This window comes from Dipodomys ordii, unplaced genomic scaffold (genome assembly GCF_000151885.1).
Source record: "Dipodomys ordii isolate 6190 unplaced genomic scaffold, Dord_2.0 Scaffold96, whole genome shotgun sequence".
Classification (NCBI taxonomy): domain Eukaryota; kingdom Metazoa; phylum Chordata; class Mammalia; order Rodentia; family Heteromyidae; genus Dipodomys; species Dipodomys ordii.
In genome coordinates this window covers 1,288,346-1,303,090 of record NW_012267312.1, presented here as the reverse complement: position 1 = coordinate 1,303,090, position 14,745 = coordinate 1,288,346, and the positions used below count along the sequence as shown (strand labels likewise).

At 35.3% G+C, this 14,745-nt stretch overlaps 1 protein-coding gene across 1 annotated transcript in view; it reads left to right on the top strand.

Moving 5' to 3' along the window:
• LOC105993437 (dystrophin-like) overlaps positions 1–14,745 on the top strand; it is a gene marked incomplete at its 3' end in the record, with an annotated part of 1,816,642 nt that overhangs the window by 521,163 nt on the left and 1,280,734 nt on the right. The gene's annotated exons all lie outside the window — the stretch shown is intronic.

Below are 14,745 nucleotides of genomic sequence, written 5' to 3'. Positions count from 1 at the left end.
ACACACACACACACACACACACACACACACACACACACACATGACAATCTACAAATCCATCTTTGAGGAAATTCCATGTGAGCTGAGACTCATAGATGTGAGTGAATCAAAATTTCAAAATGATGAAAATATTTTGGGTGAAGTATCAGCAAGTATAAAGACCAAGAAATGTGAAGGAGTCTGTGGTATAAGATATAAAACCAAACCAAGATTAATAGATCTGAGCATTAATGGAAGAGAGAGAGAGGAGAGATGACTAAGGAGTGACATCAGAAAAGAATACAAGTTACGTCATCATGTATCTAAAAAAATGAGGAGCCGTTGAATGGTGGCAAGTATGAATGAGCTGTAATTTATTTTGTGTCTATGAAAAGATGATTTCTGCTGCTATTTGTAGAATGGAATGAGAGTCATTATCATAAGAACATATTGCTCTGCTAAGTAGAAGAGTATAATTTAAGTGAGGTAGCAGTAGTGAACAAGATGATCCAGTGTACAATGCATTCTTGGATTATGGTCATAGGGCTTGAACTCAGAGTCTGGGCACTGTCCTTGAGTTTTTCCCTCAAGGTTAGCACTGCACTACATTGAGACACAAAGCCACTTTCAACATGGCATTCTTTGAGATTCAAAAAGAATAAACCTTTGTGATAGGCTAACTGAAGGAGCACAGAAACGGAATAACAATCCCTGATTTGTGGATGTTATTACCAAATGGAAATGAAGATCAATGGGCAACTAATAATTTTGGAGATAATCAAGAAAAATCCCAACCTTGCATAGATTTAATTTGAAGTTTCATTATATAGATATCTCTCAAATTAGGTATCAGTGCCCTGAAAGGAGAGATTTTGACTTGAGATAGATATTCGCTAATTGTTAGTATTTAGGGAATATGAGCAAGTTGGGAGACTGACCTAGTGTAATCAATAAACTGTAGATGACATTACCTAGAGAAGACTGAATATAACTGAAGAAGACTGAGACCCAACTTCTGAGCCTCTTCAGAATTTTGTACTGGGTAAATGAATAGAACTCCAAGGAGATCCTTGGGAAATTGAGGCCAGACAAGGATAAGACCTGAAAAACATGGTGTCAAAGGAGCCAAGACAAAACAGTTTAAGAAGAAAAGAGTGCTACTTGGAGCTATAGAGTAAGATGAAGATAGAAAAACATCCATTAGACTTGCCATCATTGTAGCCACTAGTGGAATAGATAAATACAAGTTCTGTGATATAGTTTTATCTAGGGCATAGGCTGTCATGTTCATCCTCTTCAAAAATCTTGACACCCCCTATTCATTCCCTATCAGTTTTATTATATTCTGTAGTACTTTAACAGAGATTGATTTTTTAAAATTTATCATCCATAGCAACTCGAGTCTAAGTGCCAAGAGAGCAGCAACTTTGGTTACTGCTCTAATACCAACATTTGGCATAGTACTTGGCATATCTTAGATATTTGGTAAATGAGTTGAATGTTAGAATGGGATAGAGAAAAGTAGGTACAATGAACGTAGCTAAAAAAAAACATTTAAAAGTTTTATTTGAAGGGGACCAGAGAAATAGAAGGGAATATAAGAGAAAGTCAATTTATGAACACCTACCATGGTTTATTAGAGCCAAGACATACATGCTCATTGACTAGATTAAGCAGAAATTATGTCTGTAGAAGATTAAACTCCAGGTAATTTGAAACCACCCTCAGTGAGAGTATTTACAGAAGGGGTATTGGTAAACATTATATTTTAGGTATTTTTGTTATCATTGCATATTATGCCTTTGGGGGGTAGCTTTTTGTTTTAAACCAAATTATCACCACACCACTGGCTTATTTCAAATTTTGTTTTGTTTAGAAACTGGGGGGTTTTCAATCATGTTTGAGCATGAAGATTGAATTTCTTAATAGAAATTAAGTGAAAAATGCAAGTGGAAATCCCTTGAAATAGGAATGGATATAGGGGTCAATAACCATATCTCATGTGAGAAAGATATTCTGATAATTTTAAATAAAATACTATACATAAAAATATGGAAATCTAACCTACCTCCGGACTAAAAACAAGGCTCATCGTTATAAGGCTTGTCTAGGAAAGTAAAAAATCTGAGTTCAAAACCATTACCACTAAAAAAAGAAAAGAAGAGAGGAGAGGCTAGGAGATTTCGTTCTTTTACATGGACTACTATGTACTTTATTATAAATTGCATAACCATTAATTCAATTTTTCCAACATAAAAATCACATTCTATTTAATATTCAAAGGAATATATGCTCTTATTATTTATGATATACATAATCTATGAAAGTCAGCTACTTGAGTTATGTTTTATGCCTTATAAACATTATCCATTACAGATTGTTGTATAAAATGTGATTTGTTATACCCCCAAAGGTATAAAATGCAATGATAACAAAAATACCTACAATATAATGTTTACCAATATCCCTAGTGTAGGGTGAATGCATGTGCTTTTTGGTGTTTATTCTCATTTTTATTTTTATCTTTCTCCATAATTGCAATGTGAATTTCAAAATTATATATAATTTTTTACTTTGCAACTTATTTATCATCCATTCCTATTACTTTATTTATAATCGAGTAAGCCTAATTACATCGGTAGAAACCAGAAACCCCAAACTCATACATGAATGAAATTTTATTAATACTGTCAAAAGCAGAATATGTCCCTATATTTTGATGTGCATTAAAGTGTCCACTTGTTTGTTGTATATTTTGTCAGCATAACACTTAGTGGTTAAAAAGTAAACAGATTCCTAAGAGAAGTTTCTCTTTAAGTCTTTTGCCCACTTATTTATTGGACAGTTGTTTCTTTGAGGATTTATTGTTGGGGGATTTAATTTTTTGAGTTCCAGGTATATTTTATATATGAGACCTTTGTCCATTCTATGGCTAGTGAACATCTTCTCCCAATCCATAGGCTTTCTATTGATCTTGCTAGCTATGTCCTTTGCCATGCAGAAGCTCTGCAACTTCATGCAATCCCATTTGTCCAACCTTTCTTTGATTTGTTGTGTTTCTGGGTCTCTATTAAGAAAATTTCGGCCTGTGCCAAGGAGACCTAGGGTTTCTCCTATTCCATCCTGCAATGTTTTCAGAGTGTCTGCTTTGACTCTGAGGTCTTTGATCCATTTGGAGTTGATTCTGGTGCACTGTGATATATAAGGATCTTGCTTTAGTTTTCTATAAGTAGTTAACCAATTTTGCCAGCACCATTTACTGAAGAGGCTATCTTTCTTCCATTCTATTATTTTAGCTCCCTTATCGAAGATTAGATGGCTATAGGTCTGTAGGTTCATTTCTGGGTTTTCAATTCTATTCCATTGGTTCTGAGGTCTGTTCTTGTGCCAGTACCAAGCTGTTTTGATTACTATAGGTTTATAGTAGAGTTTGAAATTTGGTATTGATGTTCCTCCAGCACTGTTCTTGAAGGATGGCCAATAGACACATGAAGAATTGCTCAACCTCCCTAGCCATAAAAGAAATGCAAATCAAAATAACATTGAGATACCACCTCACCCCAGTTAGAATGGCTAAAATCAAGAACTCTAGTAACAACAGATGCTGGAGGGGATGTGGACAGAAGGGAACCTTACTGCATTGTTGGTGGGAGTGTAAACTTGTTCATCCACTTTAGAAAGCAGTATAGCGGTTCCTCAAAAGACTCCACATAGAGCTCCCCTATGACCCAGCAATCCCACTTTTGGGCATTCACCTAAATGTTCACAAACAAGACCACACTAAAGCTACCAGCACAACTATGTTTATTGCAGCATTATTTACCATAGCTAAGATATGGAACCAACCCAGATGCCCCTCAGTTGATGAATGGATCAAGAAAATGGAATTGTATGCCTCCATCAGAAAGAATGACATTGCCCCATTTGTTAGAAAATGGAAAGACTTGGAAAAAATTATATCAAGTGAAGTAAGCCAGACCCAAAGAAACATAGGTCCTATGGTTTCCCTTATTTGCAATATCTAGTATATGTCTGAGTCAAGCAGAAAAGGTCAGAGAAGGTGATGTTAGGGAAATGAACCCTAAGATATGTACTCAAATGTCTTTTTTCTTTCTTGCGATTGTTTCTAACACATTTAGAAGATTATTTCTTTGTTGCTTTGTATGTCCCTCCCCCACAGTATATACCTGCTTTCACTGTATTTAATGTTGGTATAATTTGTGGAGGGGACGGGGAAAAACAAGTCGTTTAAATAGGGATACAGGTGGACTCATTGCAACAATGAGATGTACAAGTTATTATGTCGAAAAACGAACTTTACAACTTTGGTGCGGGGGGTGGGGGTGGGGGGGAAGGGGAAGGATTGGGTGGGGGGGCGGGGGGAGGATGGGAAGGGATGGGAAGGGGAAACAAAGGAGGAGGCTACAATGCTTGATACGAAATGTACTCATTATCTTGCCCATGTAATTGTAACCCCTCTGTACATTATTTTCACAATAAAAAAAAAGTAAACAGATTCCAGTTGTTGGACATTGGTTTGAATTTTCAGGTAGATCACTGTAAAACTTGACATTTGTTCAAGGAAATTTCTTCTTCCATCAATTATCTCATAATTTGTTCGTGAGCTTTCTATTATGGTACCTTGTTAAAAACTGCATCCCTTTTTCTAATGGAGCATGTCTTGCTAGGTGTTAGTCATGACTATAATCTATCAGACTTCTCCAGTAGTTCACTATTGTTCTGTAAGAAATAGAGCCACTCTAATCATGAAAACTCCTTCTCTGTGAATTAGCATTATATATCGTGCATGGCAGGCACCTTACACATATTTGGTGATTTGCATGCAGAAATATTCAAAAATTGAAAACATGTTTCAATTAGAATAAAATCATGACAAGCTAATAAATTGAACATGGAGCATTTACTTCATGCATTTATTTTCAATCATAATTATACTATTTGTAAGGGACTATTATATATATAGTATATACATAATTCACTATAAAACATATGTATGTAGTCTGAATATATGAACAAATAAAGTACATATAGATAGACATATATCTATATGGAACTAGTAGATATATAGTAGTATATAGATATATAGTATACACATTATATATCTACTATATGTAGTAGATATATAGAAATATAGATAATGTGTTTATACATACATATATATTATATATATATTACATAAGTTTGTGTGTGTGTGTATGTGTGTGTGTGTGTGTGTGTGTGTGTGTTTGTGTGTGTGTGTGCCATTCCTGGGGCTTGAACTTGGGGCCTGGGTGCTATCTCCAGCTTTTTTTGCTCAATGCTAGCATTCTACCACTTGAGACATAACTCCACTTCCAGGGTTTTTTTGTTAGTTTTTTTTTCTGGTGGTTAATTGAAGACAGAGTCTCACAGGTTTTCTGGGCAGTCTTTGAACTGCAATCCTTGGATCTCAGCCTCCTGAGTAGCTAGGATTACAAGCATGAGCCATAGGTGTCTAGCAGTACATACTAATTCTTAAGGAATTTAGTTAATTTTACTGCAGTCTGTTAGATTTAGTGAAAGAACCATGATTTAATTATGGTATATTTGCCTTAATATATGGTGGGTACTTTATGGAATGTTTATGTCCAAATAGATAAGTCATTATATGAGGTTTTTGCTTGACAATAGTCATATTTGAAATATTTGCTTCAGGACTGCATAATTCCTATCATAAAACATATTAGTAACAACCATAAAAACAATTAAATCAATTGTCTTCATTATGATCCTATTGTTTATCAATGATCATTTTAAATAGCGTAAAACACAAGGGTATTGAAATATGATATTTTGTGTTAGTAAAGAAGATTGCAGCTAAGATGATTTTTTGCAACTGTGCACTCTTTTTCCAAGTAGGAAAAAGTCAATTTGGTTAGGTCAAAAGCAAAGCACAAAAACAGCAGGTGACAATTAAGACAGCAGAGTTAAATGTCACCGAGTCAAAATACTTCCTTCTCAAATGGAAACTCCAATAGCTCTTCCCACAATAGGCATGTAGAGAGAATTGTAAGAAAGTAAAAATACTTTTCCATCAATAGTCTCCCACACTGACTGATCAGTTTCCATTTGTTAGGTCAAGCTAGCATCCATTCTGCTTTTAGAACATAAGTAGAGAAAACTTGTTCCAACATTGTAAATTGTCTAAGATGTTTTTAGAAAATAAAATATAGTTCAAGGCTGTGCATGTAGCTAAGTACTAGAGCACTTAGCATGGTCCTGTAGCTCTATCTCTAACGACATTTAAATACTTAGGAGGCATAGGCAAGAAGATGTTAAGTAAAAGACCACCTTTGCTACATAGCCTGGGGAATATACCAAGACTGTCTCAAAAGAATTATTTTACTGATTTAATTTAAAAAATATTATCAGTACATTGCATCCTTTATGAGTGGCTGGCTGAGACATTTTATTTTATTTCATTTTTTATTTTATTTTTTTTGTCAGTTGTGGGGCCTGAACTCTGGGCCTGGGCACTGTCCTTCAGCTCTTCAGCATAAGGCTAGCGCTCTACCACTTGAACCACAGCACCGCTTCCGGCTTTTTCTGCTTATGTGGTGCTGAGGAATCGAACCCAGGGCCTCATGCATGCAAGGCAAGCACTCTACCACTGAGCCACATTCCCAGCCCCTGCCTGAGACATTTTAAAGTTTTATTTTTGTATTTTAATTGAATACTGAAAGATACAATATTTCACTTCAAGAGAGTAAGATCCTGAGGATTATGGCTCAAGGCCAGCCTGGGCAGAAAAGTCAGACAATTTATCTCCAAAATAAACAACAAAACCTGGGCTGTAGGCATGATTTAATTGATGATTACCAGCAGTGAACAAGAAAGCCAAGCAAGTATAGGGCCCTGAATTCAAACCCTGTTACCAGAAGAAAGAAAAGCTGTAATTTGTGCTGCTTGAGAGACAGAGTTAGGAGACACATTATCCTATGGTGGCTCCAGGTAAAAGTGAGACTGACTGAAAAATAACTAAACAAAAAGTACTGGAATCTGGCTCATCTGGTAGAGCATCTGCCTAGTAAGCACAAGACCCTAACTTCAAACCCTAGTAGAACGAAAACCAAAATGGCATTTAATAAAAACAAGTGCTGGTGACTCACACCTATAATCCTAGCTGGTCAGTAAGCTGAGATCTGAGGATTGTGGTTCAAAGCCAGCCCAAGCAGAAAAATTTGTGAGATTCTTATCTCCAATAAACTAACTCAGAAGCCTCAAATGGCCCTGTGGCTTAAGAGATAGAATGCTAGACTTGAGCACAAAAAGGCTCAGGGACAGCACCCATGGCTGAAAAAAAAAGAAAGAAAACTTCCTTTAAAATTGTGAAGAGCCGGGCGCTGGTGGCTCATGCCTGTAATCCTAGCTACTCAGGAGGCTGAGATCTGAGGATCGTGGTTCAAAGCCAGCCCGGGCAGGAGAGACCGTGAGACTCCTATCTCCAATAAACCACCAGAAAACCGGAAGTGGCGCTGTGGCTCAAGTGGTAGAGCGCTAGCCTTGAGCTGAAGAGCTGAGGGACAGCGCCCAGGCCCAGAGTTCAAGCCCCATGACCGACAAAAAAAAAAAATTGTGAAGAAATGCTTTTTCTATATAATTTTCCCCAAAGAGTCCAGCAAACACAGTGCATTTGTGAAAATCAGTTTTTCTGTACAACAAAGATAAAAAATTAAGTGAAGCTTTAATTTGATGAGTATATGTTGTATGCATGTATTGAAACATCACATTGTAGCTCATTAATATGTACAATTATCATGTGATAACAAAAAGATACGTGTTTATATTTTTGTGGTGAAATTCTTTATTTGTAACATCGTTTTTCCTTAGAATTCATGTTCTATTGAGAGAGACCTCTGGACCCATTTACTTACCCTCTAATCTCAAAGTCTAGAACATTAAGATGAGTATTGGTGGCTCACACCTGTAATCCTACCAATTACTTCTAAGGCTAAGATCTGAAGATTACAGTTTGAAACAAGCTCAGGCAGAAAAGTTTGTGAGATGCTTCTGTCTGATTAACAACCAAAACAGTTGGAAGTGAGACTGTGGGCTCAAGTGGCAGAATGCCAGCCTTGAGCGAAAAAGCTAAGAGACAGTACCCAGGTCCTGATTTCAAGCCCTAGTACCAGCAATAAAAGGAAAGAGAGAGAATAAGAGAGAGAGAGAGAGAGAGAGAGAGAGAGAGATTTCTCATATTTGTCAAGCTATCAGAGTCTTCTCTGAGTACCTGATTTTATTTTTTCTTTATGAATTAAGTAAGCATTATGTATTTTCGATGTATAACAAGATGAATCTGATAGTTTTCTGCTAGTTACACTCTAAGCATATTGAAAAGAGTAATTGCATGTTTAAAAGATAAAACAGTTTGGCGTTTCTCATGGATAAATAAAAAGCCATTGCTTTTATCTGTATTAATGTTATTATGAAATGGAATCATCTATATCACTGCAAATTATTTTCATCACTATATTTATTGTTCTTTAATGAGAAGTATTGTTATTAGATGATAAAAGCAACTACTTGGATCAATGAGTGAATGCTAAAATTAGACTAGTTAAGAAGTACATAATTTAGTGAATGTAGAATGTACCTTGTAGAATGCTAAAGAATTTCACATGAGAGGACCTAAGCAGATGATTTTCTTATCAAGATGCTGTATATTGATAGTATAATGTGAATTTTGTGTAAAAAATATACCAATCTAGAGTGTAGTTCTTAATATTGAATGCTATCATGGTTTAGTCCATATATATATATATATATATATATATATATATATATATATATATATACTAGAGTGTACTGTGTATCAACTTAAGCAGTTAGAAATCAGATGGTATAACATAAATCTCATTTGCAAACTTGAAGTGATACATTTTACTTCTTTAAGGAGAGTTTTATATCAAAATAAGTGGTTATTTTCTGCAAGCATGAGTTTAAATTGTGTCAATGTGTATACCCTTGTCTTTTGACATTCAGAACTGTCTGTGTCTCCTTTGTGAAGATTTTTCTCACCAGTTCATTGGATCCACTTATTTTTCAACCAGTGGATGTACTGGTTTTTTAAAAAAATGATTATGTTCTTTAATACGAACTTTGGAAAATGATGCAGATTTCTTCTCACCGTAGTTTCTAAATGACATTCTTTTGTTTTCCTAAAAACAAATCTCTTAAAAAGCTTACCCAGGAAAGCTTTATACATATGTTATCTGTGAAATTCTACTTCCTTCTGATTACACAGGATACACAGTGTAATCCAGTATTTCAATTCCAGCCTTTCTCTTGGCAGAATGCTGGCCTAAGATTTGGACCATGAAGCCCCTTGTTTAGATTTCCCAGAAGTGTTTAAACAAAGTTTTGACTGGCAGCTGACTAATCAGACTTCCCTGAGATTCACTGCTCAAGATCAGGATAGTTTTATTGAAGACACAGTTTCATACCAAACTCATTTCTATTGGCTTTTAGGGATGGGGGAATACTGAACATTAACTATATGCAAATTTTCTTTAGTCATCTTCATTTTTAGTATTTGGAGATGCTTTTATTTTTTTTCTTTTTGTTTATGTGGTGCTGAGGAATCGAACCCAGGCCCTCTTGCATGCAAGGCAAGTGCTCTACCACTGAGCCACCTTCCCAGCCCAAGAGATGCTTTTATTATAACAGAATTTTTATGCATACATATACACACATACACAGTTTGTGTGTGTGTGTATGTGTCTGTTTAAGATTACTCCTAGAGTGACAAATTGAAAAATATTGATTAAATCAGTGAAAGTAAATTTCAATCCTATCAGTACATACATTATATTAATATGTAGAAATAAGTTGCCCTAATGTCTTCCACTGGAATTATTATGACATTTCTATATAAACTACATATATCTTGGAGCTGGGAAGGTGGCTCGGTGGTAGAGTGCTTTCCTTGCATTCATGAGGCCCAAGGTTCGATTCCTCAGCACCATGTAAGCAGCAAAAGCCGGAAGTGGTGCTGTGGCTAAAATGGTAGAGTGCTAGCCTTGAGCTGAAGAACTGAGGGACAATGTCAAGGCCCAGAGTTCAGGCCCCACGACCGACAACAAAAAAACAGCTATATATATTTTATAATATATAGTACAGACATACTATATATTATACAATATATATGCTACATATAATATTAGATACACATACTCTATTACATATTATATAATATAGATATAGTATTTATTCATTACAAATATATGTGTTTACTTGTTTATGAGGCAGTCTTTTCTCCAATTTTTTTAATCTTTTATTGACAATGGGCATATTAATGGGGCTGCAATCTCATTGGTCTGTTTTTCTGTTGCTATTCCAAAAGCATGCTCTTTCTGTTACTATTGCTCTATGGGTTATTTTAGAGACAGAAATCTTGGTATCTTCATTTTTATCTTTTTTTTCTCATGGTAGTTTTAGCTATTGTGTGTCCTTTATGGTTCCCTATCAATTTTTCGATTCTTTTATTTTTGATTCTTTTCTTGTGAAATGAATATCATCAGGGTTTAGATGGATATTTCATTGAATCTGTAATCACTTTCTCTAATATAGCCATTTTCACAATATTAATTCTACTGTTCCATGAACATGGGAGAACTTTCCAGCTTCTAATAACTTCCATTTCTTTTCTTCAGTGTTTTATAGTGTTCATTGTACAGATCTTTTACCATCTTCATTGAGTTTATACTTAGGTAAAATTTGAGATTCTTCTGAATATAATTACTTTCCTGGTTTATTTTTAAGAATGCTCAATATTCATATATATACATATATGAATACAAAATCAGGAAAAATTTATATATATATATATATATGTTCCTGATTTTTGAATGTTGATTTTGTATTTTGTTACTTGTCTTAAAGTGTTTATTAGATCTACGATGGTCTTCATATAGTCTTTATGACCCTTTAAATATAGGATCATGTGTCTAATGTGCAAATAGGGCACTGTGACTTCTTTCTTGCCTGTGTGCATCCCATTTAAAGTTTTCTCATACCTTACTGCTTGGCTAAGATTCAAGCACTTTAATGAATAAGAGTAGTAAGAGTGAGTTGGGTGCCGATGGCTCACACCTGTAATTCTAGCTACTCAGGTGACTGAGATCTGAGAATTGTGGTTCAAAGCCAAGCTGATAGGGAAATTCATGAGATAGTTCCAATTAACCACCAAAAAGCTGGAAGTAGCAATTGGTAGAGCACTAGCATTGAGAGCATTGAGTAAAATCTCACAGGCAGTGCTCATGCACTGGGTTTAAGTCCCAGGACTAGAGTGCCTACACACACACATACACACACACACACACACACACACACACACGAGTCTTGACATTTTTAGCTCTTTTCCATTTTGGGGGAAAGCCTTGAAGTTTTCCCTTATTCAATGTAAGGTTAACTATTGGTTAATATATACAATCTTTAAGAATAGCTGTTCAGGTTAATATTTATCCTGCTACTTGAAAGGGACTGATTTGTTCAACTTCATTTCATGGACTAGAAATTTTATTCCGGATATTTTCACTCATTATGAGAATGCTTGCTTAGAAACTATTTGTTTAAACACATTGTTTTTCTTTTTTTTAATTTAATTTAATTTAATTTGTGAACATACTGTACAGAGGAGTTACAATTACATGGGCAGGATAATGCGTACATTTCTTACCAAGCATTGCAGCCTCCTCCTTTGTTTACCCTTCACATCCCTTCCCAGCCTCCCCGCTCCCCCCCAATCCCAATCCTTCTCCTTTCCCCCCCGCACAGACGTTGTAAAACTCGTTTTGGACATGACAACTTGTACTTCTCATTGTTGCAACAGGTCCGCCTGTATCCTACAGTGTTTTTCTCTTTAATTTTTTATTGTGAAAATACCATACAGAGGGGTTACAAATACATGGGCATGGTATCAAGCATTGTTACCTCCTCCTTTGTTTCCCCTTCCCATCCTTTCCCATCCCCCCCTGAAAGTTGTAAAGTTCATTTTTCAACATAACATTTTGTATATTTCATTGTTGCAATGGGTCCACCTGTATCCCTATTTGAACAATTTGTTTTTTCCCTTCCCCTCCACAAATTATACCAGCATCAAATACAGTGAAAACAGGGGTTATACCATGGGGGAGGGACATACAAAGCAACAAATAAATCATCTTATAAATATGTTAGAGACAAGCGCAAGAAAGAAAAAAAATATTTGATTCCTTATCTTGGGGTTCATTAACTTATCTGACCTTTTCTGCTTGTCTCAGACATATATTAGTTATTGCAAATAAGGGAAACCATGGGACCTATGTTTCTTTGGGCCTGGCTTACTTCACCTAATATAATTTTTTCCAAGTCTTTCCATTTCCTAACAAATGGGGCAGCGTCATTCTTTCTGATAGAGGCATAGAATTCCATTGTGTATATTTACCACATTTTCTTGATCCATTCATCAACTGAGGGGCATCTGGGTTGGTTCCATATCTTAGCTATGGTAAATAATGCTGCAATTAACATAGTTGTGCTGGTAGCTTTAGTGTGGTCTTGTTTGTGATCATTTGGATAAATGTCCAAAGGTAAGATTGCTGGGTCATAGGGGAGCTCTATGTGGAGTCTTTTGAGGAACCTCCAAACTACTTTCCAAAGTGGTTGAACAAGTTTACACTCCTACTAACAGTGCAGTAAGGTTCCCTTCTGTCCACATCCCCTCCACCATCTGTTGTTATTAGAGTTATTAGAGGTGGTATCTCAATGTTGTTTTGATTTGCATTTCTTTTATGGCTAGGAAGTTGAGCATTTCTTCATGTGTCTATTGGTCATCCTTTTTTCCTCTTACTTATTTCCACTTATCTATTGGGCAGTTGTTTCTTTGAGAATTTGTTGTTGGGGGATTTAATTTTTTGAGTTCCAGATATATTTTAGATATGAGACCCTTGTCTGTTGTATGGCTAGCGAAGATCTCCCAATTCATGGGCTTTCTATTGATCTTGCTAGCGATGTCCTTTGCCATACAGAAGCTCTGCAATTTCATGCAAACCTGTTTGTTCAACCATTCTTTGATTTGTTGTGTTTCTAGGTCTCTATTAAGAAAATTTTGGCCTGTGCCAACGAGACCTAGGGTTTCTCCTACTCCATCCTCTCAGGTTTTCAGAGTGTCTGCTTTGACTCCGAGGTCTTTGATCCATTTGGAGTTGATTCTGGTGCAGGGTGATCAAATATTTTAATGCTACCTACAATAAATTTATGCCAAAACAAACCCACACTGCCAAATGTGTTCTCCTTATCTCCTGTCAGGACTCTTTCTTTTAAACTTATCAGATTGATTTAATTGATAAATAAAATTTTATGCATTTATCATTTCCAACATGGTACTTTTCAATTTGTATACATTGTGGAGTGATGAAACTTAAACAATTAACATATATTTTGCCTCAGGTATTTACCCTATTTTTGGATGAGACCACCTGAAAGCTGATAACATAAAAATTTTAGAGAATGCAATGTGTTGTGATGAGCTAGTTTATGTAATGTTTCTCTTGAATTTATTTATTTCTCCTGCCTAACTCAAACATTTTATTCATTGGCCTACATTTCCTCAAAATCTCAACATCAGCCCCTGGTATCTACCATTTTAGTATTTATTTATTTGCTTTTCACATTTTAGTCTCTAATGAATGTAATGCCTGGTGTTTATCACTTAGCAAGATATCGTACAAGTTCATCCTTATTAGTTACACATGACACAATTGCCTTCTTTTTAAAGGATGACTACTTGTTTCTTGTTTAAGACTTCTAATGAACAATTCTGGAATTAATGGTACACTTTACATTAAAAATTATTTTTAGATTGGGGTTACTTGTTTTTAACACAGTAGTTCCATTACAACACCAAGTAGCAAAAGAAGATTTTGGAAAAAGTGCCAGCTGTAATGAAGTACCACAGACTTTCAAAGAGTGGGTTTCATTCACTGTCTGGATTTGGTAAATGACTTGAAGTTGGACTTATGTGAATCATGTGTAAGACTTCATATATATATATATATATATATATATATATATATATATATATATACATATCAAAAGTCTTAGTAGGAAAGTGAAATCCAACTTCAATTTTCACACAGTTCAGAAATACTTAAAATCATTTTCTATATAGCATATTGGGTATTTTGTCTTATTTTGATTGAAGTAATATATGGCTCATTTTTAACACAGATATATTTGAGTCCTTACATACTTTAACACAAGTGAAATTTTGATTAGAAATTTTAAGGTTTGTTTACTTTGAGCCAAGGCATTAAGCTCTTTTGGGTAATTTACTACAAATGCATCATTTTAATTAACATGCTGATATAACGTTCTATGGAAAGGAAAATGTAAGATTTGCATTTAATTTTCTTATCTATGGAAAGCTACTCACATACATTGGCTACTTTTGAAAATTTGATTTAGAAAAAGAGATGAAAGAATGAAGATTTTAATGTAGGAACTGGTGGCTCATGCCTGTAATCCTAGCTACAGAGGAGGCTGAAATCTGAGTATTGGGGTTCAAGTCAACTGAGACAGAAAAGTTGTGAGATGCTTATCTCCAATTAACCACCAGAAATTCAGAAGTGGTATTGTGGCTCAATGTAGTAGAAGCCTTGAGTGAAAAAGTTCAGGGACAGTGCCTACACCTTTAATTCAAGCCCCATGACCAACCAAAAAAAAAAAGAATGAAGATTTTATGTGAAT